This window comes from Dendrobates tinctorius, unplaced genomic scaffold, assembly GCF_039654945.1.
Source record: "Dendrobates tinctorius isolate UK_male_01 unplaced genomic scaffold, ASM3965494v1 ptg000134l, whole genome shotgun sequence".
NCBI lineage: Eukaryota > Metazoa > Chordata > Amphibia > Anura > Dendrobatidae > Dendrobates > Dendrobates tinctorius.
The window spans coordinates 22,162,302-22,189,225 of record NW_027361802.1 but is presented as its reverse complement, the minus strand read 5'-3'; the positions used below and the strand labels follow the sequence as shown (position 1 = coordinate 22,189,225).

General features: G+C 43.8%; 1 protein-coding gene across 4 annotated transcripts in view; it reads right to left on the bottom strand.

Annotated features, from left to right (window-relative positions):
• The window catches only part of GCNT1 (glucosaminyl (N-acetyl) transferase 1), a 76,226-nt gene that overhangs the window by 15,142 nt on the left and 34,160 nt on the right, over positions 1–26,924 (bottom strand). Inside the window, exon 2 of one of the 4 annotated variants that reach the window (XM_073543790.1) lies at positions 7,715–7,798. The exons of 2 other annotated variants lie outside the window; for them this stretch is intronic. The gene's annotated coding sequence lies outside the window, so the exon portion shown is untranslated. Of the gene's footprint in view, positions 1–7,714; positions 7,799–24,262; positions 24,282–26,924 lie in introns of those variants that run through there. One more of the 4 variants, XM_073543791.1, reaches the window with a different exon arrangement.

The window sequence follows — 26,924 nt, the reverse complement described above, 5'->3', positions numbered from 1 at the left end:
TGCACCATGGCAACCACAATAAGTGGTGTACGGTGTAGAAGAAAAACAAAGAATGACTTGGTTCTACTGGAAAAGATGACAACTCATAAAAAGAGGTATGGTCACTTTATCAGGCTATGTGCACATGCGCAGAATTTCCGCAGCAATTCTGCAACTCCCTGCTGCGGGAAATTCGCGGGAAATCCGCATGCAGAATTACCACGAAAAACTAGTGTTTTGCAAGCGTAATTAGCTTGCAGAATGCTAGCGTTTTCCAAGCAATCTGTAGCATCGCTTGGAAAACTGATTGACAGGTTGGTCACACTAGTCAAACAGTGTTTGACAAGTGTGAGCAATTTTTTACTATTAAGGCTGCCTATGTGGCATCAATAGTAACAGATATGTTAAAGAAGAAAAAAAAATCGTGATATTCTCACCTTCCGGCGTCCCCCCTCAGCGTTCCCAGGCAAGTTCCCGTTCCCAGTGATGCCTTGCGACAATGACCCCACATGACGTAGCATCTCGCTAGACTGCTACGTCATCACAGGTCATTGTCGCAAGGCATCACTGGGAACGGGAGCTGGCAGGAGAATCTCTGAGGCCTGGGAACGCTGCAGGGGACGCCAGAAGGTGAGAATATCATATTTTTTTTTTTTTTTTTAACAGGGACATGGTACCCAGGACCTGGAGGAGAGTCTCCTCTCCTCCAGACCCTGGTGTACCATCCGCACATTTTCAGCTTACTTTGCACATGGTTTGCTTAGCCACATGCGGAAAGTAAGCGGAACAATGCATCTCTATGAGTGCGGTATCCCCGCGATTCCGCAAAAAGACTGAGCATGCTGCATATTTTTCCACGATCCGCCGTGGAAACATACGCATTAGCACAGCATGTGCGGAATGCCATTGACTACAATGGGTTGAAGATTTTTTGCGTTTATGCGGCAAAAAAGCTAAAAATCCGCAACGTGTGCACACAGCCTCAAGGCTATAAATGTTTCAGCTTCAAACAGGTGCCTTTATCAGACCTGACGAAGGCACCTGTTTGGCACAGTAACACATATAGCCTCCAAAAAAATGTGAACATGTCAATTCTTTCTGCGAATTCCGCAGCGGTTTGCCAACTCCTCCATTGTGGAGACGGTAAAACCGCAGGATAATCCGCAGATAAACAGCAGGTCTTTTGACCTGCGGATTTAAATGTAGATTTTGAAAATCTGCACGGATCAATCCGCAGCAGATTCCGCAGCGTGTGCACACAGCCTTATACATACCAGTGGGCGTGGCCTCACTCCATACACTTGTATTGAGCCGAGGTCATGCCCACTGGCTGGGAGTTTATATAACTCATACCCTCTGGTCCCAGGTCTGAAACCGGAAAATCCCCACAGCACATGTGTTTTGGGGCGAAGGTTCATAAAGTATGTCTGCAGTCACACAGAATGACTGCAGACTTAGTTTTAATAGGACAAACTCTTTCAGTGAGACATTTTTCCCCCAAAACTGTGTGCACTTCAACAACATAGTACATATAAATATCTGTGTGAGCCCCCTAAATCTCCTTTTTTGTGCCACAACCGTCAAAGCAAAGTACCAATTGCTTTTCATGTTTGCCATGGAAAACTAAAGTAACAACTAGAGCACTTAAGCAACTATGTCAACAAAAAAGACCTTTCAGTGACATAACACTTTATAAATAGACAAATTGGTCTTTGGAGCTTCCCTAGGTAATGTAGAGTTTTGGGCTGGAGTTGGTTTCCGCTGGAGAAGGCAGCGTTCGAGGGAGGAAAAAAAAGCAAAAAACAAAAACGGGGAACATCCTTTAAAAAGTTTAAGCGTGGAAGTACCTTTAGCCACATCCTCTAGATCAGTGGTTCCCAAACTCCAGTCCTCACGGACCCCAACAGGTAATGTTTCCAGGATTTCCATAGTGTTACACATGAGAGAATTCCTGATGCCTTGACGATACTTCCATCACCTGTGAAATACTAAGGAAATTCTGAAAACATGACCTGTTGGGGTCCATGAGGACTGGAGTTTGGGAACCACTGCTCTAGATGGATGACATCAAGCTGTATATGAAAAATGAAATTCATTGATCCACCTGACAAGGCTCCACAGTAAGGAAATGATAGGCAATTAGCAAGCCAACCCTGATAAAAGGAATAGTTCTGCAGCAGGTGACCACAGACCATTTCTCTGTTTTCATTTTTTGGGCTGTTTGGGTCACTTTTGCATTTTGTCATTGCGCTCATCCCTAGAGGTACTGTACTGTAGCAAAAGGAGGTGTCTACATCCCACAGAAGTTGCTCAGGTAGTGCATTTCATCCACGACGGCACATCAATGCACACAGTGGCAAGAATGGTAGCTGTGTCTGTCAGCACAGTGTCCAGAGCATGTAACAGATACCAGAAGACAGGCCAATACACCATGAGACATGAAGGGGGCTGCAGGAGGGCAACAACCCAGCAGTAGGACCGCTACCTCCTCCTTTGTGTACGGAGGAACAGGAGGAGCAGTGCCAGAGCCCTGCAAAATCCTCCAGCAGGCCACTAACATATGTGTCTGCTCAAACAGACAGAAACAGACTGCATGAGGGTGGTATGAGGGCCCGAAGTCCAGAAGTGAGTGTTGTGATAACATCCCAACACCGTGCAGAGCAAGAGAACCTCAAGATTGGCAGATTCGACATTGGCGCCTTGTATTCTACACAGATGAGAGCAGGTTCACACTGAGCACATGTGACAAACGTGAGACTGGAGATGCCATGGAGAACATTCTGCTGCCTGTAACATCCTCCAGCATGACTGGTTTGGCAGGGAGTCAATAATGGTGTTAGAAGGCATTTCTTTGGAGGGCAGCACAGTCCTCCATGTGCTAGTCAGAGGTACACTGACTGCCATAAGGTACCAGGATGAGATCTCCTCAGACCCATTGTGGGACCATATTCAGGTGCAGTGAGCCCTGGGTTCCTTCTGATGCATGACAATGCTAGGCCTCATGTGGCTGAAGTATGTCAGCAGGTCCTGCATGATTAAGGCAATGATGCTATGGACTGGTCTGCATGTTCCCCAGACCGGAATCCAATGGAGCACATCTGGGACATCATGCATGTCTCGTTCCATCAACCAACGCCACGTTGCACCGCATACTGCCTGGGAGAAGATCCCTCAAAAGAACATCTGCCGCATCATCAGGAGCATGCCCAGGCGTTGTAGGGAGCGCATACAGGCAACATGGAAGCCATACCCACTACTGATCATCATTTCCTTTTCTTGAGGCATTACCACTGAAGTTCTATCAGTCTGTAAATTGATTTTCCACTTTGATTTTGAGTATCATTCTAAATCCAGACTACCATGGGATTATGGATAATATAATATAACTAGATGAAGACCCCAGCGTTGCCCGGCATAGTAACTAACTGTGGTTAGTTATAACAAATTATAATGATTATCCTCTATCCCATAGTCCCGTGCCCATATACCCATCACACATCCGCAATCCCATAGCCCAATGTCCATATACCCATCACACATCCTCCATCCCATAGTCCCGTGCCCATATCCCCATCATACATCCTCCATCCCATAGTCCCGTGCCCATATACCCATTATGACATCTTCGCCATGGCAACCTATTATGACAGTCACCATTGCAATCTATTATGACAGTCGTCATGGCAACCTTTATAACATCATACTGCGGGGCTTGATATATATCTCTCTCTCTATCTAAATTATACACACATACCTGACGGCACAAACCGGATGTGTGAAAGAGGCCTTAGTCATAGTTTATTCACAACTTGCATGGCATCCCAACTTTGTTGGAATTGGGGTTGTATATGCTTAACATGTACTAGATGAAAAGATGTGAATAGTGCCTTTGTGACGAGATCGCTGATGTGTCACAAAATCAGCGATCTCGCTAGCGAGATCACCGTGTGTGACAGTACCTTTAATGGTGTGTGTGTGTGTGTGGGGGGGGGGGGGGGTTAGTTGGTAAGAACCCTTTGACAAAATATATTATTTGAAACTGCCTCGATACAAGTCATTAGCCTGGACCATGTAAATGTGTCAGCTTATTTATCCATTATATCCTAAAAGGCAATCTTCTTAGAGATAATTATACCCCTGACCGCCATAGAGGGAGGAGCCACACTAACTAGAGGGAAGTAGGTTCCCTCCCATCACAGAGGGTACTGTCTACTGCGAGACAGGAGGACTATGGGTTCTCGACTGTAAGAGTCCTGGATACAGCTTCTTTACCTTAGGAGCCCTGACTGCTGTAAGAGCAATGGGTATGGGATCCTCTGCCACATGACGCAGAGCTGCTGATTCGCCCCAAGGTACAAAAAGCAGTGATGTTGTCCCTAGTAAACATAATACAACGGATTTATGGGACAAGAATCTGTCTACCGGGTGTCGATCAAGGAAACTAGTCCGACTGCTCTATGTGGAGTTGGGAAGAATTCTTTTCTTCCACCTCGTGGGATTTCCCGCACCCAGAATAGTATGTCCACTTAAAGAATGAACCCAAAGACGTATGTCTCCCTTTAAAAGCTAACTATGAAACTATTTAGTACTCAATGCAGTAACTCACTTGAGAGTTCTGTTCCAAACAGAAGAAAGGCTAAGTTACTAGGCCAATTCACACATAACTGTCTGGCTAAGCCCAGTTGCAAAGAATGAAGCAAGAGAAGCTGTAACTGGGTCCCGAAACACGAGGACCGGAGTTGGGGTCTGAGACAAAATGTGAAGTGGTAGGCCGACCATACAAGGTGTGGCCTGCAACAAGGCACAAGTCAGAAGGTCTAAGCCAGAGGCACAAAGCCACAACGCCCGAGGTACTATGAAGCACAGAGGTACTATGACACACAAATGACACCTTGAGGCCCAGAGGTAGCAAAGCCACATGACGCCATATGATGCACAGAAGCACTACATTGTACAGAAGTTCTATGACACAATATGATGCGCAAAGACACTATGGGGCACTATGGAGCAATATGATGCCTAGAGGCACTATGAAGCTATATGATGCACAGAGACACCATGAAGCCATATGATGCAATACGATGCCCAAAGGCACCATGATGCCATATGATGCAATACGATGCCCAAAGGCACCATGAAGCCATATGATGCAATACGATGCCCAAAGGCAGCATGAGGCCATATGATGCAAATCGATGCCCAAAGGCACCATGAAGCCATATGATGCAATACGATGCCCACAGGCACTATGAAGTCATATGATGCAGTATGATGCCCAGAGGTACCATGAAGCCATATGATGCAGTATGATGCACAATGATGCAATCTGAAGCACAATGATGCGACATGATGCCCGGCGGCGACATGATGCACAGAGGCACCAAGATGCAATAAGCTGCCCGGAGGCACTATGATGTAATATGATGTATAGACTACGGCCATGCTTGAAGGTGCCAAACGAGAGACCAGGCCCAGATACTTCCAAGAGAGCAATCAGAGATCCAGATAAACCTCTGCTCTGAATAGTACATCTCAATTGTCAGACCTGCTCCACCTGAAGGAGACAATTAATGAGCCGCAGCTGGAGGGCAGTCTTCCTGGAGACCATGTGCTGCATTCCACCATGTGTTCAGCCATAAGGCTCTGGGCAGACATGGCCTGCAACTAACAGAGGTCACATTATGAGATGTAGCTTGGACATAAGGCCTTACTATAGCCTAGAGGTCCAAGGCCTAGCTGCTTATATGAGAAACCCCATCTCAGCACGAGGCTCTAGGCCTGGCTTTTCGCACAAAGGCATGACACTAGTATCAGCCCAGAGGCCTAGGCCATCAACACAACATTCCAATGTGCACTCACCTGTGCTGGCTCCACACCTGCTAGAAAGACAGGGGGAGCTGGTAACGTCCAGAGCCTACCATGGAGGGAAGCGGCATCCGGTCAGGAATGTTGTATTACTGCCAGTGATTTCCTCTCCTGTGCCCCACGAGATCCAGGAAACTAGCCTGTTGCCTGTCTCGTTCTGCACTTCCACGTTTTGCCGTGGAACGCACGCAGACCTTATGTTGACGTTACCAGAGGCTGGCTGAGGAACTTCTCCAAGAGGTGTCAGCCACGGTCCGCTTGACAGGGGGGAAGAGAGAGCTGAGATCCCCCGAGACCATCTGGTACCGCAATTGATGGCTGAGGGACCTCTACCCAGAGAGGAATCAGCCACGGACCGCATGCCAGGGGGAATGGAAAGCCATAAACATCCACAGGCTATCTTCACTCTAGGAGCAACCTCTCATACAACCGTCCCTTGCTGGGACAGGAAAAACACTGGAGGGTGGAGGTGGGAGGGGCCTTTTAACCTCTGTGATCCTGTCCCGCTCCATGGTGCTGTCCGGATGGACGTAATGGAAAGTTAATTTCAGTTCTTCAATACAAAAAGTGAAACTCATTATATAGAGTCATTACAAACAGAGTGATCTATTTCCAGTGTTTATTTTTGTTAATGTTGAGGATTATGTCTTACAGCCAATGAAAACGCAAAAGTCATTATCTCAGTAAATTAGAAGACTTTTTAACACCAGCTTGAAAAATGATTTTAATCCCTTTCCGACATTGGGCACAATAGTACACCCATGCCGGAATCCTTCCCTTTGACGTGGGCTCCGGCGTGGAGCCCACATCTTTCCTGGGACACGTCAGCTGTTTTGAATTGTGATTCACACGCGGCTGTTAATCCATTAAATGCTGCTGTCAATCTGACAGCGGCATGTAACTCACGCTTCCGGCATGCGTGCCAGAAATCCTGCCCTTCGGTGACCCAGACACGTGATCGATGGTTGGCATGATAACCAGAGGTCTCCAGCAGAACTTTATGGTTGTCATAGCCAGATTGTTATGAGTGACGACCACAGAGCAAGTGAGCATTTCTGCTACAGACAGGCGATCTGATCATCGCCTGTATGTAGCAGAGCCGATCAGACAACTGCAGCTTCTAGTCTCCGATAGAAATTAAAAAATAGCCCAGACTTATGTATTTTTGGTCGCCGCTACATTGCAATAAAATGCAATAACGGACAATCAAAAAATCGTATATACACCAAAATGGTATAAAAAATGTCAGTTCGGTGAACAAAAAAAATAAGCCCTCACCCGGCCCCAAATCACGAAAAATGGAGACGCTACAAGTCTTGGAAAATGGAGTTTTTTGGTTTTTTTTTTTTTTATAACAAAGTTTGGATTTTTTTCACTACTTAAAAAAAAAAAAAAAAAAAAGAACCTAGACATGTATGGTGTCTATGAACTCGTAATGACCCGGAGAATCAAAAAAGCAGGTCAGTCTTATTTAGTGAACATTTTTTTTTTTTTTTTTTTTTTAAACCAAGTGTGGAATTGCACTTTTTTTTGCAATGTTACCGCACTTGGAATTTTTTCCCCATTTTCCAGTACACAATATGTTAAAACCAATCGTGTTGTTCAAATGTACAACTTGTCCAGCAAAAACAAGTCCTCACAAAGTTGTGGCTCTGGGAAGAAAGGGAACAAAAAACGAAAACTCAAAAACTGAAAACGGCCCGGGGTTAAGGTGTTAAAATCCAAAATGTTAATAAAATGAAAACCTTGCACTCGACTTAGTGCTTTGTGGAACAACTTATTGTAGTACTGGTACTACAATAAATTGTTCCACAAAGAACTAAGTTGAGTGTCAGGTTTTCATTTTATTATATATGGTTTGGGAACCTACCTCGGCACCACTACAGTTGTGCACACAGTGTTTTCTCCTAGACGAAAATCCGAAATGTTGGCCTACTGAAATGTATACAAAAACCTACAAAAGGCAAAATGAAAAAAACCCTGCTATAATTAATTAAGTAAAAAGCAAAAGTGCATTTAAATCATACAGAGTTCTTAGTAATACTGTATTTGATCAAACATAGCATAAAAGCCGTCCCACCATCGACAAGGTGACTCTGCGGTCGGGGCGGTCCTACACTGTCTAGTATTAATAACCTGATCATGTGTCAAAGTTGACGTCTGTGTGAATAAGGGCAGACACGCACCAGGTCCCAACCACTAGGACACCAGTCAGGGGAAGCCTTTAAATACAATTTCCAGCTCAGGAGAGGGAGGCCACACCCCAGCTTGCACAGAATGCAAAAATGCAAAGAAAAAACACAAAAATTGAGCTTGGTTTGAGTTGGTACACATGCAGCATATAAATGCATGTTCACATGGCCAAAAAGCATACAAAAACCTACAAAAGACAAAATGAAAAAAAAACCCTGCTATAATTAAATAAGTAAAAAGCAAAAGTGCATTTAAATCATACAGAGTTCTTAGTATTTATATGGTTTTTGTATGCTTTTTGGCCATGTGAACATGCATTTATATGCTGCATGTGTACCAACTCAAACCAAGCTCAATTTTTGTGTTTTCTCTACTGAAATGTATGTTCAGTAAATGCACTCAATACTTGGTTGGGGCTCCTTTTGCACTGCAATACTGATATTCTAATTTAGCGAGAAGCACTTTATGTGCATCCATCTATGTTGTTCTGTGCTGGGCTACTTAAAATGCACCATTTTGAGATGAGCTCTTCACCAGTTTGCTAGACCTGGAGCTAATGCACCAAGCTGGCAGACAGTCATGATCCAAAATTAATGGGACCGCGAGCCACATGTGGAACCCGAGCTAGAGGTTGCCTGTGCTGTTCTGTAGACAAATTGGGGCAGAAAAGGCCAGATTTCTAGCACTGTGGGAATTGGAACAGGTGAGTAATGTTAGGTGTGCTCAGAAATTATTAGCTTCAGGGTGCACAAGGGACTTTTTAAACTCGAGGCTGGCACCTCAACATTTGTCAGGTCAATCTGGAGCTTCAGATCGTACAAACTTCTAAAGTACTTCCCACTCCCCCCACCCCCACAAGACACTGCTGGTGCACATCTTCCCAAATCTGTCAAATACATCTGGCTCCTTGCTGCTCCTATCTCTAAACACAAAAGAGTAAAGGAAGGACAGGAAAGTGCAGATACCATCAGAAACAGCTGAAAGCTAGCTCGATGAAGGCGAACTATAGCCTGAGACTATGTGCACACACTGCAGATTCGTCTGCGGATTCATATCTGCGGAACCGCAGGTAAAACCGCAGGTAAAATGACCTGCGGTTTTTCCTGCGGATTGGCCTGCGGTTTGCCACCTGGACAATGGAATAGGTGGCAAACCGCAGCAGAATCCGCAGAAACAATTGACATGCTGCGGAAAAAAAAACGCAGCTTTTCCACAGGTAAAAATCCGCAGCATGTGCACAGCAGAATGTTAATCCCATAGGATAACATGCTACTGTACACTGTCTGCAGAACTGCTGCAGTTCTGCTGCGGTCAAAACTGCAGCAGAACCGCAGCAAAAACCGCAGCGTGTGCACATGGCCTCAAAGTTGTAGAAATTAGGCAGGTTTTTAATTATTCAATTATTCTTAAAGTGTAATTTTAGTTGCTAGTAACTTTCTACCAGGTTAAAAATACAATCTACAACAACCCTCTGCTGCTCAACCGGTAGACACACTGAGGTCTTCAAAGTGTAATGAAAATTCAGACACAGAAGGCAAATCCTATAAACTAAAGTCATGCACCAAGGGTTTCTGCATAAAAGGATGCACAAACTTTCAAATAAACATTTGAGTAAATGCAATAACATAGTACAAGTTGCTTGTAATTGGTGGTATACATGAAAGCAGCCGTTCTAGAAAAGCTTTCAGAACTGTCCCAAAGAAAACTGCAGGTATACGACTATATTTTTATATCGACTTCTGGAACTTTGAGAAAATATGACAGACTATCCAGAATATATCATTTTTTTTCATTTCTTTCTAAGTATTCTAGCCCTATAATTGGGAAAATCTGATTAATACATGACTGTGTATAAAGCAAGCAATGACAGACCCCAGGAACCTAAAGGTACCGTCACACCTAGCGACGCTATAACGATCCCGACAGCGATACGACACGACAGGGATCGTTGCCGCATCGCTATGTGGTCGCTATTGAGATGTCAGACAGTCCAATCTACCCAACAATGGAGCAACGATCTAGCGTGTCATAGCGACCTTTGTAACGATGTCGGGAACGCTAATCCCCACCTTGTCTTGCTTCTGAGTCGCTAACGAGGTCGTTAGGCTAGGTGTCAAACGTGACGATACAAGCGACTCAGCGGGACATGAGCGACCAAAGAAATGTCCAGACATTTCGGGCACGATCAGCGATACCCGGCAGGGGGGCTGGTCGCTGATCACTGTCACACACAGCGATCTCGCTGGTAAGATCGCTATAACGTCACAGTTCTAGTGACTCAGCAGTGATCTCGCTAGCGATCTCGCTTAGTGTGACGGGGCCTTAAGTTTTACAAATATAAAACACTAGCTGAAGAGCCCGACATTGCCCGGGCATAGTAACTAACTGTGGTTAGTTATAACAAACTATAATGATTATATCTATCAAGCTGAGTGTAGAGCCCACCCACTCCCCACAGCTACACTCACTCTAATATCCCACATCATCCCGTCAGCCAGAGCCACTGGACTACTACCCCTAATATCCCACATCATCCCATCAGCCAAAGCCACCGGACTACTACCCCCTAATATCCCACATCATCCCGTCAGCCAGAGCCACCGGACTACTACCCCCTAATATCCCACATCATCCCGTCAACCAGAGCCACCGGACTACTACCCCTAATATCCCACATCATCCCATCAGGGCCAACATTATCAGGTTGGCGCTGTAAGGAAACGCGAGCACGTTGCGGATCCGCAGCAGTTTTGGACGCACGGAATTGCACCAAATCCGAAATGTAGTGCACAACCACTGTTAATCTATGGAAATCCAGAATTGGTGTGCACATGCTGCGGATTCACAACGTTTTCTTTTCCGCAGCATGTCAATTCTTTTTGCGGATCTGCAGCGTTTCTGCACCCATTGACTTCCATTGAGTCTGTCAAATCTGCACCAAAACCGCAGTTGTAAATTTGCTGCAGATGTGCATGTGAAAAAGCTGAAGAAAGGCAGGAGGAAAAGTGTGTGGGCGGACACTATGTGGGCGGAGAATGTGTGTGCGTCTGTCTGTGGGGAGGTGTCGAGGGACACTTGTTATTAAATGGAACACGGAGTATTTGTGTTGGTTTAATTTATTTTTTTTTGCAGGAGAACGAGGGCGTCGCAGGAATTAGGTGTATAATAAATATGGCAAACTGTTGTGTTTTATTTCATTAAAATACTTTATTCTGGCTGTGTCTTTATTTAACACGTGACAACTATAGGATCAGTAATGGATAGGTGTCTTATTGACACCTCTCCATTACTATGCCGTGGGCTTGATGTCACCTCACAATACAAAGGTGACATCAACCCCACAATTACCCCATTTGCCACCACTACAGGGCAAGTGGGAAGAGAGAGGCAAAGTGCCAGAATTGGCGCATCTTAGAGATGCGCCATTTCTGGAGCAGCTGAGAGCTGGTGCTTGTAGCCGGATGAGGGGTAATATCCATGTCCCCTTCCTAGGCTATTAATATCACCTCGCAGCTGTATGCATAGACTTTTCAGTTTATCAATTATAGGGGGACCCCAAGTCATTTGTTTTTGGGCTCCCCTATTTTAATAGCCAGTAAAGGCTAAATATATACTGTACCTGTGAGCTGATATTAATAGCCTGGGAAGATCCATGGGAATTACCCCCTTCCCAGGCTATAAACATCTGCCCCCAGTCACTGGCTTTCCCTGTTCTGGTTTTGAAAATTGCGTAGGAGACCACACAATTTTTTTTTCCATTTTTTTTTTTTTTTTTAAACAGATATTGCATTTAAGACCGGGGTCACACTTGCGAGAAACTCGCAAGAGTCTCGCACCTTAATACCCGGCACTCGGGACCGGAGTGTGCGGCTGAATGTATTATTATGCAGCTGAACACTTCTGTCCGTGTGCCGCCGGCAGTGTCGGGTACTGAGGAGCGAGACTTGTGCGAGTTTCTTGCAAGTGTGACCCTGGCCTAACGCAGATTTTGTGTGTGTGTTTTGTCTTTATTTAACTCTATGTACTATTAGATTATGTTCATTACTAAACATCGGGCATGGTAATATTTATCATATGTACGTACGTACATATATATTTTTGTCACTTCTATTTGTTTTGTGTGTAAACATTATGTTTGAACATGGTATGTGATGATATTATGGTCTTCAATGGAGTACACCATGTGCAGAATTATTAGGCAAGTTGTATTTGAGAGGATTCTTTTTATTATTGAACAACTATGTTCTCAATCAAACCAAAAGACTCAGATATCAAAGCTTAATATTTTTGGAAGATGGAGTGGGTTTTTTTTTTTTAGATTTGGCTATCTTAGGAGGATATCTGTTTGTGCAGGTAACTATTAGAGTGCATAATTATTAGGCAACGTAATAAAAACCAAATATATACCCATCTCACTTGTTTATTTTCACCAGGTAAACCAATAGAGCAGCACAAAATTTAGAAATAAACATTTCTGACATTCAAAAACAAAAAAAAAAAAATCCGTGACCAATATAGCCACCTTTCTTTACGATGACACTCAAAAGCCTTCCATCCATAGATTCTGTCAGTTGCTTGATCTGTTTACGATCAACATTGCATGCCGCAGCCACCACAGCCTCCCAGACACTGTTCGGAGAGGTGTAATGTTTTCACTCCCTGTAGCTCTCACATTTTATAAGGGACCACAGGTTCTCTATGGGGTTCAGATCAGGTGAACAAGGGGGCCATGTCATTATTTTTTCTTCTTTTAGACCTTTACTGGCCAACCACGCTGTGGAGTATTTGGAAGCATGTGATGGAGCATTGTCCTGCATTAAAATCATGATTTTCTTGAGCGATACCGACTTCTTCCTGTACCACTGCTTGAAGAAGGTGTCTTCCAGAAACTGCCAGTAGGTCTGGGAGTTGAGCTTCACTCCATCCTCAACCCGAAAAGGTCCCACAAGTTCATCTTTGATGATACCAGCCCATACCAGTACCCCACCTCCACCTTGCTGGCATCTGAGTCGGAGTGGAGCTCTCTGCCCTTTAATGATCCAGCCTTGGGCCCATCCATCTGGCCAATCAAGAGTCGCTCTCCTTTCATCAGTCCATAAAACCTTAGAAAAATCAGTCTTAAGATATTTCTTGGCCCAGTCTTGACATTTTATCTTATGTTTCTTGTTGAAAGGTGGTCGTTTTTCAGCCTTCCTTAGCTTGGCCACGTCCCTGAGCTTTTTGATACTCCAGTAATTTTGCAGCTCTGAAATATGGCAAAACTGGTGGCAAATGGCATCTTGGCAGCTTCACGCTAGATTTTCCTCAATTTATAGGCAGTTATTTTGCGCCTTTTTTATCAACACGCTTCTTGCGACCCTGTTGGCTATTTGCCATGAAACGCTTGATTGTTCAGTGATCACGCTTCAAAAGTTTGGCAATTTCAAGACTGCTGCATCCCTCTGCAAGACATCTCACAATTTTGGACTTTTCAGAGTCCGTCAAATCTTTCTTCGGACCCATTTTGCCAAAGGAAAGGAAGCTGCCTAATAATTAAACACACCTTATATAGGGTGTTGATGTCATTACACCACACCCCTCCTCATTACAGAGATGCAAATCACCTGATTTACATAATTGGTAGTTGGGTTTCAAGCCTATACAGCTTGGAGTAGGACAACATGTATAAAAAGGATGATGTGATCAAAATACTCATTTGCCTAATAATTCTGCACCCAGTGTATGTAAAAGAAGAGGTTGGACTAGGAAATGACATCACAATTTTGTTTATTTATATAATTTACTCATTTATATAGCACCATAAATTGCAAAGTACTTTACAGACATTATTGGCACTCTCCCAGACGGGGCTCACAAACAAATTTCCCTATCAGTAGGTCTTTGGAATGTGGGAGGAAACCAGAGTACCTGGAGGAAACCCACGCAAACACAAGGAGAATGTACACTCCTTGCAGATGTTGCCCTTGATTAGATTTGAACCCAAGACCCCAGCGCTGCAAGGCCGCAGTGCTAACCACTGAGCCACCGTGATTACTAATATATCTTTATTTAGCTTATAAAGACATGAAAATCCGCACGGATTTTCAACTGCGTTTTCTGCCAAGAGAGGAAGAATCCGTGCAGAAAATTCCACAGGCAAATCCACAACGTGTGCGCATGTATATATATATATATATATATATATATATATATATATATATATATATATATATATATATATATATCTCTCACCATTAATTCCATGGTGCTGTACATGAGAAGGGGGTTTTGTGACGCAAGAGCGATCTCACCATTGAGATCGCGGTGTGACACTTACCAGCGACTGGCCCCCCTGCCGGGTATCGCTGATCGTCCTGGAATGGCCAGGACATTTTTTTGATCGCTGGTCTCCCGCTGGCCAGCACGCATCGCTGCGTGTGACAAGCGGGAGACCAGCGATCAGCCACTTGGAACTAAGGTACACATCGGGTCCCTAAGCGGCGCGCAGCGTTTAGAAACACGATATGTACCTTAGTTACCAGCGCGCTGGTGCAGGGAGCTGGTAACCAAGGAACACATCAGGTTTCTAAGTGCCGCGAGCCGCTTAGAAACCCAATGTGTACCTTGGTTACCAGCTCCCTGCACCAGCGCACTGGTAACTAAGGTACACAGTGGGTAACTAAGCGACATGCGCCGCTTGTTACTCACGTGTCGCTGGTGCTGATCGCTGGAGAAGCTGCCTGTTTGGCAGCTCACCAGCGATCATGTAGCGACACACCAGTGATCCTGACAAGGTCATATCGTTGTCGGGATCGCTGGTGCGTCGCTATGTGCGACGGGGCTTTAAACAAATTTATAATGACAGACTGGTGCAGAGGAGAGAGGACCCTGTCCTTGCGGACTTACATTCTACGGGATAGTGGGGAAGAGACAGAAGGTCGGGGGTGCAGCACCTCTGGTGGTGATGAGGCGGTGGGGAGGCGGCAGAATGGTTATTGCAGGCTGTCCTGAAAAGATGGGTTTTCAGGTTCCGTTTGAAGGATTCGAGGGTGGAAGATAACCGGACGTGTTGAGGCATGGAGTTCCAGAGGATGGGCGATATTTGGAAGAAATCTTGGAGGCGGTCGTGTGAATAACGAATAAGTGTGGAGAAGTAGGTGGTCTTGGGAGGATAGAAGATTACGTGAGGGAAGATATTGGGAGATTAGTTCAGAAATATAGGGAGGGGACAGGTTGTGGATGGCTTTGTAGGTCAGTGTTAGTGGTTTGAACTGCATTCGTTGGGGAATATATACACACATGGGGCTTTGCGTGTGGAGTGTGTGGCTATGCGGAGTGAGTATGGCTTGACACAAACACATAATATATATATATATATATATATATATATATATATATATATATATATATATATATATACACACATACATACATACACACACACACACACATATTTTTCTTCTTGGAAACTGAAGTGCTTTAGACTCAAACTTGATTATTACAAACAGCAGAGGTTGCTTTATTAGGGTCTCTATTTCAATACTAATAGAGACTGCAATTTTCATTGTCTCATAATAATGTACATGCGAATCCTTCTTCAATTTACTCTTGCCTAATAAAACGTCATTATGAGAGCTAAGCAGTTCTCTGAAAAACTAGCTCAGGCATTTCTGCACACCCATTCATTTCTTACAATAGAAGGATGGGCTCTTAAATGAAATGCAAAAACCTTACTTCAAAACTAGTAGGTTGGGCAAATTTCATCATTCCTGTACCACATCACATGGCGGTTATCCAGACTATTATTGATATTAATGGCAGTATGTTTTTTCTCAGGGTCTCACATATTTTTTTCAGTGCAGAAAACAAAGGTGAAGGTGTTCCTCTCCACAGGAAGCCCTAGCAGATGCATTACCATTTTATTTCTGACCAGCTGCAATGATTTTGTTATTGAAATGTAGCAGTTTTCAAGGGAACATTTCCCAAAACTGGTAGCTTGAAAAAATCCACTGAAAATGTATCTGTACATTATATCAATACAGGATTAACAGTATTACTAAACAGTCTCTCAGAATCAGCCTAGTATGCAAATAAAGTCCGTGGAGCCTCATTTAAGAGTCTCAAACACGGGACAATCCAGATCTTCCTCCAGGGAAGGACCCAAGCCAAGGGGTGGCTCCTTTCAGAAACCACCATTACCACTATATTAAGTGGACCTTTAAGTCAATATCCAGCTCTTTATGAGTTTACAGATATGACAACTCAAAGAGCTGGATATTGACTTAAAGGGCCACTTAATATGGTGGTAATGGTGGCTTCCGAAAGGAGCCACTCCTTGGCTGGGTCCTTCCCTGGAAGATGATCTGGCTAGTCCCGTGTTTGAGACTCTTAAAATGAGGCTTCACGGACTTTATTTGCAAATTTGTATTTCCCAAGGAGCATTGCACCTAGGATTTCACTAATTGAGCGCCTTTGCTGGCTGCCGCAGTGTTTTCTTTGACTGGTCTCCCTGAGGTGAGTGATTGTTTCGTGATGAGAATCAGCCTAGTAACAGACTTATTTTCAGTTTCCATAGCAGGTTCTCATTAGATAAGCCCAAGACAGTTCCATGACAGCAGTGGGGAGACATAGGTCTAAAATGCAAATCACATACAGCAAAGTAGCATTTAACATGCTGATGTAAAAGAAATGAAAAATAATTAAAAGCCAAGGGAATTGCTATCCAGGAAACGCTTATTAGACCTGCTTCAAAAGCTATGTATAGGTGCGGGGAAGGGAGCATTTACACAATCTGTGTGCACAATGGACCACATACCGCATTGTAGCCTATTGCAATATGCTTTGTTGTGTGTTTTATGCGCAGACAAGCACAACAATTTGTTGATCTCACTTAAGCCCCAGTCACACACAGCGATCTCGCTAGCAAGATCGCTGCTGAGTCACAAGTTTTGTGACGCAACAGCGATCTCACCAGCAAGATCGCTGTGTGTGACAGCCATCAGCGACCGGCCCCCCTGCCGGTTATCGCTGATCGTTGTTGAAACGTCTGGACATTTTGGGGTCGCTGGTCTCCCGCTGGCCAGCACGCATTGCTGCATGTGACAGGCTGGAGACAAGCGATCAGAAGCTGGTAACCAAGGTACACATCGGGTTTCTAAGGGGCGCTCGGTGCCTAGAAACCCGATGTGTACCTTAGTTACCAGCGCGCTGATGCAGGGAGCTGGTAACCAAGGTACACATCGGGTTTCTAAGTGACGCGCACCCCTTAGAAACCCGATGCATATCTTGTTTACCAGTTCCCTGCATCAGCGTGCTGGTAACTAAGATACACTGCGGGTAACTAAGCGACGTGCGTTGCTTGTTACCCGTGTGTCGCTGGTCCAGATCGCTGGTGAAGCTGCCTGTTTGACAGCTCACCAGCGATCATGTAGCGACACACCAGCGGTCCTGACAAGGTGATATCGTTGTCGGGATCGCTGGTGAGTCGCTATGTGTGATGGGGCCCTTACCTGATAATCTAAAGGGAACAAGTCAAACCACTGTAGCTCTAGTGGTAAATGTAGATACTGTTTTAAACATTCGTATAAGCCTAATTAAAATGTTTGGCTGCAGGGAGAAAAAATTAAATGATATTTTCCCTGCAACCACTCACTTCCTGTAATTGGTGTGGTGCTGTGGCCTGCGATCAGACTGTGCTCAGTTCAGGGAGCGAGCTGTAATCAATCCTACTGCTCTACAAAATGTGCACAGCGCAGGAAGGAGAGCGATTTCAGCCCATAGACTGTTCACTGCATTGGTGCCCCAATCAGTAGAACCAAGTGGTTGCAGGAAGAATAAAGCTTAATCTCTCTGCAATCATACTTCAATTTAGGTTACCACATATAAAAAAAACTATTTAAATCTTGATTATGGCTATGGCTGCAGATAGAACAAAAATAACTGCATTTGTCTTGATCCCTTTAAAAGAGAACTTGCAATTAGGATTTTGCCACCTAGTCAGAGGACCACAATATAGATACAATGACCCTGATTCTACTAATGTATCAGTTACTGGGCTGCTTGCTGTAGTTTTGATAAAAGTGATTTTAATCAGCAGGAGATCATGTAGTTGCTGTCATGTAGTTGTCATATTCACAGATTGAATGTTTCAAGTCATACTCCTTGATATTTACCGATTGGCAGTTTTCTGTATACACTGTGTGCATAGGCAGAAAGCTGCCAATAAGTGGTGTGAAAAGGGTTATACGGAGCTCAGCATTAGAGATCTGCTAGATATGCAGCAGAGAAAATTATGATTTTATTAGACCAGTAGCAAACAGCCCAGTCCCTACAACATGCTGATCATTATACCCTTAGCGGTTTTTTTTTTCCAACTGAAAAGGACTGTACTAAAACAATGAGCAAATGCCCTGAAGGAAAAAAATAGTACATGTATATAAAAAGGGTATTTAGTTGACACCATTTTGATCAAATAGTATATCCTAAGTTTTGTCTGCTAATGGCCACAGTGTGAATGTGCACCCATACATTGTATTTATACCAACAGGAGTGCAAGTCTATTTCTTCAGTTTTGCTAAAGGACTTCTCCAGGACATTTATTGACACAGAGTCACAGAATTTTGCATCATCTGGGTTACAGATAAAGCATAAACAAGAAAAGAATCTAAATGTAATATGCAATTATAAATTATCATAAGTGTAATACAAGAATACTGCACACTAAGCTAATTTTTAGGAGGAGTTTGCCCCACAAACTGATTGGGACACTTTGGGTTCATTCAGATGAGTGTGTAACACGGACAGAACGTATGTGTTTGGCCCCCCTTCATATGTCAGTTTTTTTTGTTTGTTTTTTTTAAGGTACCGCAATTACGGACACACATTGTTTTCTATGGTGGTGCGCACATGTCATGTCTGCCATGTGAAACACCAGCAGACATGTCCTTTTTTCCTGGCAGTATGGAGGAAATGTTTGCAGCACACGTGCACATGGATGACATATGTGTGACGGTGGCTGGGAAAAGCAGAATAGTTACCACTATTCACAGGCACCAGGTGCTGAATACAACTGATTATCCTCATCTGGTCTCGCTGATCGCAGTTGTAGTCAGCACCCTGTGTCTGAATAGCAGGAAGTTTTCTACTTTTCGTAGTCATGAAATAAATAATTTCAAAAAACAGTGTGGGGTACCTCCTATATTTTAAAATCAGCTCAGTTAAAGCAGACAGCTGTGGCTTCTATCATCAGGCTGGGATGGTCTATGGTTATTGGGCCTGACTCAGGGGGTGTTACCATAGCCTGCAGAGACCAATTACCTAACTTGTTACCTGGATATAGTGACTTGGCTCTGTTGCCGCTTATTACTATTAACTCCTTAATGACAGCCAATATGTCTTTTTACTGACCTGAGATATAAGAGAATAGCATCCCCATACAGGTGACAATCCAGCAGCTGTCAACTGTACACTATAGCTGACAACTTGCAGTATCACAAACAATCAGTGTTGGCACCGTCCATATCTGTTTAACCCCTTAGGCTATGTGCACACGGTGCGGATTCACCCGTGGATTTTTCTGCGTGGATTCTGCAAAATCCGCAGGTAAATCCGCAGGTCAAAAGACCTGCGGGTTAGCCTGCGGTTTTGCCCTGCGGTTTATCATCTCCACAATGCAGGAGATGGCAAACCACAGCGGAATCCGCAGAAAAGAAAGACATGTCAATTCTTTCTGCGGATTTGAAACCGCAGCAAAAACTGCGTGGAAAAATCCGCACCGTCTGCACAGCAGTTTCAATTTTCCATAGGCTGGAATGGTACTGTACATGACCTGCAGTTCTGCTGCGGATCCGCAGGGCCAAATCCGCTGCGGAGCCGCAGCATAATCTGCACATGCACATAGCCTTAGTTGCTGCTGTCAAATTTGTCTTCATCAAATAAAAGGAGATTGTGGAGGCTTCAGCTTTAATCTAATTGACACACCGAGATCATGATTGTGTGGTCCTGATGTTTGCCATAGCAGTTCATGGCCAAATAGTGCCTTAAGGGTGTGTGCACACGCTGCGGAATGCTCTGCGGATTTGTCCACGTGGATTTAGTAAAATCCGAAGGTCAGAAGACTTGCGGTCTATCTGCGGATTACCCTGCGGTTTTGCCCTGCGGTTTATCATTTCTACAATAGAGCAGATGGCAAACCGCAGCGGAATCCACAGAAAGAATTGACATGTCATTTCTTTCTGCGGATTGAAAATGTAGGTTATAATGCTACTGTACACCGCAGCAGAAACTGCTGCAGTTCCGCAGGGCCAAAACCGCTGCGGATCCGCAGTAGAATCCACAGCGTGTGCACACACCCTTAAGGCCCCGTCACACACAGCGAGATCGCTAGTGAGATTGCTGATTTTGTGACGCCACAGCGATCTCGCTGTGTGTGACATGCATCAGCGACCACCCCCCCCCCATTTTTCGAGTATCAGCTACCGGCACCGCCATCAGGGGCTTATCTACAGCATTCTGTAATGCTGTAGATAAGCCCCCGATGTAACCTGAAAGAGAAGAAAAATGAGTTATATTATACTCACCCAGGGGCGGTCCGGGTCCAGTTTTGGTCGGATGGACATCGCGGTCCGGTCCTGCTCCTCCCATCTTCTAATGGTGACGTCCTTCTTTCCTTTCTGTTGTGGCTCCTGCGCAGGCGCACTGCTCTGCCCTATTGAGGGCAGAGCAGAGTCCTGCAATGCGCAGGCACCAGGAGAGGTCCAACGCCTGCGCACTGCAGTTTTCTGCTCTGCCCTCAACAGGGCAGAGCAGTGCACCTGCGCAGGAGCCACGACAGGCAGCAAAGAGGACGTCACCGTTAGAAGATGGGAGACACCGGACCGCAACACCCATCGGACCAAGACCGGACCCCCCCCCCCCCAGTGAGTATAATACAACTCATTTTTCTTATCTTTCAGGTTACATTAGGGGCTTATCTATAGCATTACAGAATGCTGTAGATAAGCCCCTGATGGCGGTGCCGGCAGCTGATACTCGAAAAATGGGGTGACAGATTCCCTTTAAAAACGGTGCTGATGTAAGGCAGACATGTGGGAAATGTTATCTATTAATGTTTTTGTGTGGTGTGACTATCTGGAATAACCCCTTTGATGAGGGCTCCGGCGGTGAGTCCGCATCAAAGCCGGGACATGTCAGCTGTTTTGAACAGCTGACATGTGCCCGTAATAGGCACAGGTGGAATAGTGATCCACCTGCGCCTAAAAACTAAACGCCACTATCAAGCGCTGACAACATTTAACCGGCTCTCCCAGCCGCCGGGCTGGAAATGCGCGCATCACTGACCCCCGCCACTTGATCGAGGGTCAGCGATGCGTTGGCATTACAACCAGAGGTCTCCTGGAGACCTCTAAGGTGGTTGCTGCCTGATTGCTATGAGCGCCACCCGGTGGTCAGCACTCAAAGAAATGCATTATTCCTGCTACATATAGGCGATTTGTTCATCGCCTATATGTAGCAGAGCCAATCAAGTATGGGATGCTTCTAGCCTCCCATGGAGGCTATTGAAGAATGCCAAAATTTAAAAAAAAAAAAAAAAGTTTTAAAAAATATGAAAAAAAAAAAAATATATAAAAGTTTAAAATCACCCCCCTTTCGCACCATTCAAAATAAAACAAATCACACATACACATTTGGTATCGCCGCATTCAGAATCGCCCAATCAATAAAAAATAAATAAAAAAAATAAAGGATTAACCCGATCGCTAAACGGCGTAACGAGAAAAAAGAAAAAGTCAAAACGCCAGAATTAAGATTGTTTTGGTCACCGTGACAGTGCATTAAAATGCAATAACGGGCGATAAAAAGAAGGTATTTGCAAAAAACTGGTATCATTAAAAATGTCAGCTTGGTGCGCAAAAAATAAGCCCTCACCCAACCCCAGATCACGAAAAATGGAGATGCTATGGGTCTCGGAAAATGGCGCAATTTGTTTTCTTTTAAAAAAAAACTTTGGAATTTTTTTTCACCACTTAGATAAAAAAGAACCTAGACAAGTTTGGTGTCTATGAACTTGTAATGACTTGGAGAATCATAATGGCAGGTCAGTTTTAGCATTTAGTGAATCTAGCAAAAAAGCCAAGCAAAAAAACAAGTGTGGGATTGCAGTTTTTTTGTAAATTCCACCGCACTTGGAATTTTTTTTCCCGTTTTGTAGTAACCAATGATGTCGTACAAAAGTACAACTCGTCCCGCAAAAAACAAGCCCTCATATGGCCATATTGACGGAGAAATAAAGTTATGGCTCTGGAAAGAAGGGGAGGTAAAAATGAAAATGCAAAACCAAAAATACCCCTGGTCATTAAGGGGTTAAAGGCATAATCATTCAAAGTTTGAAAAATTGCAATTTATTTTTTTTTTATATATTTGTCAAGTTTCTGATATTTATTATAAATACAAAACATATCAACCTAAATTTACCATTATCATAAATTATAATGTGCCACGAAAAAAATCTCAAAATTACTTGGGTTTGTTCAAGCATTCGAGAGTTATCACCACAAAGTGACATTGGTCAGAATTTAAAAAACTGGACAGTGCACTGGGGGAGTCACTGCACAAGATAGACACAGCAGGGATAGGACAGCCATGAAAGAAGCGTCACAGATGACACTTCAATTCAGAGAGGGGGCAGAAGCTGTGACAGTGATCCCAAACTCTGCACCCCTGATGACACTAAGTATCCCAGCATACACTGGTGATACTCAGACGAATAGTCATCAAAAATGAAATAGGAAAGAAATACAAGCGGTTACAAAGTGTAGCTAGGGAACTGTAGGGAATTTTTAATGCGAGTGAATTAGAAAATAGCTTAGCATTATAGGACTAAATAGATAGGGAGTTAGGAGAAAAATGTTCTGCGTTTGGACTACCCCTTTCAGGTACCCCATAGTGCTGTGAAAGGAAGAGGACACCAATATGAGATGATGGGAAGGTCTTCTGGATTCAAAAGACTGGTGCAAGTTTTCTCTTTTTTCTTTCAGCTAACTTTTGTTAGTTACACAGATACTATGCCACTAAAGCTGCTTTTATGATAGCTGAAAGGATGGAATGGATAATTATAATCCATTGCCAGGAGCGCTGACTTTTTAAAAACCAGTTTACTGTAATTGTATTTTGTAGGTGGAGCAGCAAATCAATTTAATTATCCCAATTTGCTCTAGGAAAATAAGTGGAATAGAAATGTAAAAAGCCGTACTATTTCAATGCCAGACTACACAGCATGAAAATAATTTTTTAGCTGTGAATTAAGTGCTCCTGTTGTCAAGCTGTTCACACTCCAGGTGTGAGTTACTCAATGAAAGAGGAAGATGGAAAAAATATGTAATTTGAAGATGACTGCACCTACTTCTATCGCACGTATTAGGACACAAAATAGAAGAAGCACTGTACAATACAACATGCAATTGAGCAAAACCTCTGCAGAAAGTCAGACAACTTCAGAAGTATAAGGAGGTCATACTGTATGTAACCTGGTATTTCTATAAGTGTACTACTATAGCTTTAGACAGAATGATGAAAAATTTACTACAGGAAAACGACACTATCTTGTCTAAAATCATGAATTCACAATTACACAAAACAGATTTCTGCATGTGTAGGCGTTTACTAAAACAATTGCTTAAAGTACTATTCCAATTTTTTTTTTTTTTTTTTTTAATTTCAGCCCTTGAGTGGTGCAACTAATCTACGTTTCCTTAGCCTAGTGTTAACCTTAACAGCCCCAATTTTTAGTTCTTCCCGTTGCCGCTTTGGTACTGTGCCTCCATATTGTGACCACAACTTCTGACTGACCAAAAGTCAGAGTTAACAGTCACAAGATCTCAATGCAAGTCTATGAGAGCCTCATTAATAATAAATTACATTTCCCATATGTCTACTTTACATCTGCATCATTTTTCATACGTTCTTATATTTTGTTAGGATGTTAGACTAGAGGGATTAAAAGTTTAGCAGAAATATCTCATTTTTTCAAATTTACAAACCTTGTTTCTTCAGAGATCTAATCAGATTTCAATGGACCTTGAGGGGCCTGTTTATCAGAGACTGCCTCAAAATTATACCTTTTTAAAAAAACACACCCCTCAAATACTGAAAAACTGTTGTAAGGAATTTTTTTCTTATCCCTTGACGTACTGCACAGGAATTAATGCAAAGTGAAATGAAGAAAAAAAAAAAATAGAGTAAGTCTTACCGGTAATTCGGTTTCTAATAACCTACCATGACAGCACACAGGAGGAGGATGTCCTCTTATCCTAATAGGGACAAGAAATTCAAAAGAGGTTAAATAGCCCCTCCTACCTCTATTCCCTAGTGTTATTATAAAGGACCACAACAGAATGAATGCTTAATCATATTATAAGTAGTTCCAATTTATAGAAGGGTGGGAAATAACCGTGCTGTCGTGGTAGGTTATAAGAAACTGAATTACCGGTAAGTCTAGTTTAATTTTCTCCAATAACCCCCACAACAGCACACAGGAGGAATACCAAAGACTAAATGCTTTAGGGAGGGACAATTGCTTGGAAAACTTTTCTCACAAACGCCGAGTCTCTGACAGAAGTTAAAGGTGTTGTCCGGGCTTTTCACATAATCGCAGTACATATCTGGGCTGCAGAAATATGACAATAAGTAATTTACTTTGTCACTAGTTTGCACGGTTTTCTAGATATTCTGAACAGAACAAGGGGGGGGGGGGGGGTGTTATGGCATTGAAATGAGAACTAGTTGTAACCTTCTACTCTACTCCAAACATGCCCTCTATAGCAACAACCCCACCCTCCATAGCTACAGGCCCTCCCCGTCCACATGAAGCAGCCCTCCTCTCACAGTAAGAATTCTTCCCCTCCAGCATCCTCAGTGCAGAGAGCAGAGAGCTGCTCCTCCCCCAGACACACACTGAACAGTTATCTATGGAAAGAAACTAGTGAGGAGTGAAAATTGTCCTGTATTCTGGGATACTCCATGATTACAATACATAACTCATTATCAGTAATTCCTTCCCTCACTGTCCCAGGCTGCTGGCAGCAGTGAGAATAGACTGATTGGGGTCTGCAGCTTCTAATCTGCACAGGGGATGGCAGTCACTGATGTAATCTGTTGTGTGACAAAGCCTCTGCTGTGTGAATGAGACAGCTCTGTGTCACTGATGTCTTCACACAGCAGCAGATTTGGTGCAGTGTATGTGTGAGCACTGTGTCTCTAATGACACAAATACTGATGGGAGCAGCCGGTCCAATCAGCAGCTGTAACAGTGTGAAGTGGTATGTATGTATGTATGTATGTATGTATGTATGTATGTATGTATGTATGTATGTATGTATGTATGTATGGTGCTGCTTTCACAAATACAGGATCACTGCTGTGTTCTTTCCAATGCTGGAATAATGATAAAGATGAGTGCTGGTTGCTGTTTACTGCCAGCCAATGAGTGGGCAGTGGGTGGTGCTGGTCACTGGAGCTTGCTGGGAGTTTGGTGGAGCTTCGCACATACACTGCACCAAATCTGCTGCTGTGTGAAGACATCAGTGACAGGGCTGTCTCATTCACACAGCAGAGGCTTTGCCACACAACAGATTACATCAGTGACTGCCATCCCCTGTGCAGATTAGAAGCTGCAGACCCCCATCACACAGTATGTTCTCACTGCTGCCAGCAGCCTGGGACAGTGAGGGAAGGAATTACTGATAATGAGTTATGTATTGTAATCATGGAGTGTCCCAGAATACAGGACGATTTTCACTTCCCAGTAGTTTCACTTTCCATAGATAACTGCTCAGTGTGTGTCTGGGGGAGGAGCAGCTCTCTGCACTGAGGCTGCTGGAGGGGAAGAATTCTTACTGTGTGAGGAGGGCTGCTTCATGTGGACGGGGAGGGCCTGTAGCTATGGAGGGTGGGGTTGTTGCTATAGAGGGCATGTTTGGAGTAGAGTAGGAGGATACTACTAGTTCTCATTTCAATGCCATAACACCCCCCCCCCCCCCAACATCTTGGACGTTCTGTTCAGAATATCTAGAAAACCGTGCAAACTAGTGACAGAAAGTAAAATTACTTATTGTCATAATTCTGCAGCCCAGATATGTACTGAGATTATGTGTAAAGCCCGGACAACCCCTTTAAGTCAAGTCTATAATGCCTGATAAAAAGGTATGGACAGAAGACCAGGTAGCGGCTCTGCATATCTGCTTGAGGGATGCGCTGGCTTTTTCTGCCCAAGAAACTGCCACTGCTCTGGTGGAATGAGCTGTGAGATTCTGAATTTGATACGCTTCATTAAATTGGTCTCTTGATCCAGTTTGCTACTGTAGCCTTGGATACCTTCTTCCCTCTGTTCCGACCATGAGGTTGGATGAATAGGTTATCATCGCTTCTCCATTCTCTGGTTGTGTGAAGATAATGTAAGACCGTCCTCCTTACGTCGAGAGTTGAATTCTTCCTCTTTCTTGTTTTTTGGATTCTGGCAAAAGGTATTATGTCCTTGTTTCTGTGGAAATCTGACATTCCTTTTGGCAAAAACGAGGGATCCAGACGGAATATTCGCTGGTATTCCAGTATCCTCAAGTAAGGTTCTTCCATTGAAAGAGCCTGTAACTCCCCCACTCGTCTGGCTGTTGTAATCGCCACTAGGAATGCCATCTTCCAGGATAGTTTATCAATCCTTGGTGTGGACAGGGGCTCAAAGAGTGGTAGTATCAACCCTTTCAAAACAACGTTAAAAAGGTCCCAGGAAGGAACCTGAGTGATTGCTCTCCGGAGTTGTGTGGCCGCTGTTATGAACCTCTTTATCCATCGGTGTTCTGCTAGGGTCTGGTCAAAGTATGAACTTAAGGGATCAATTTGTACTTTAAGGGTAGTAG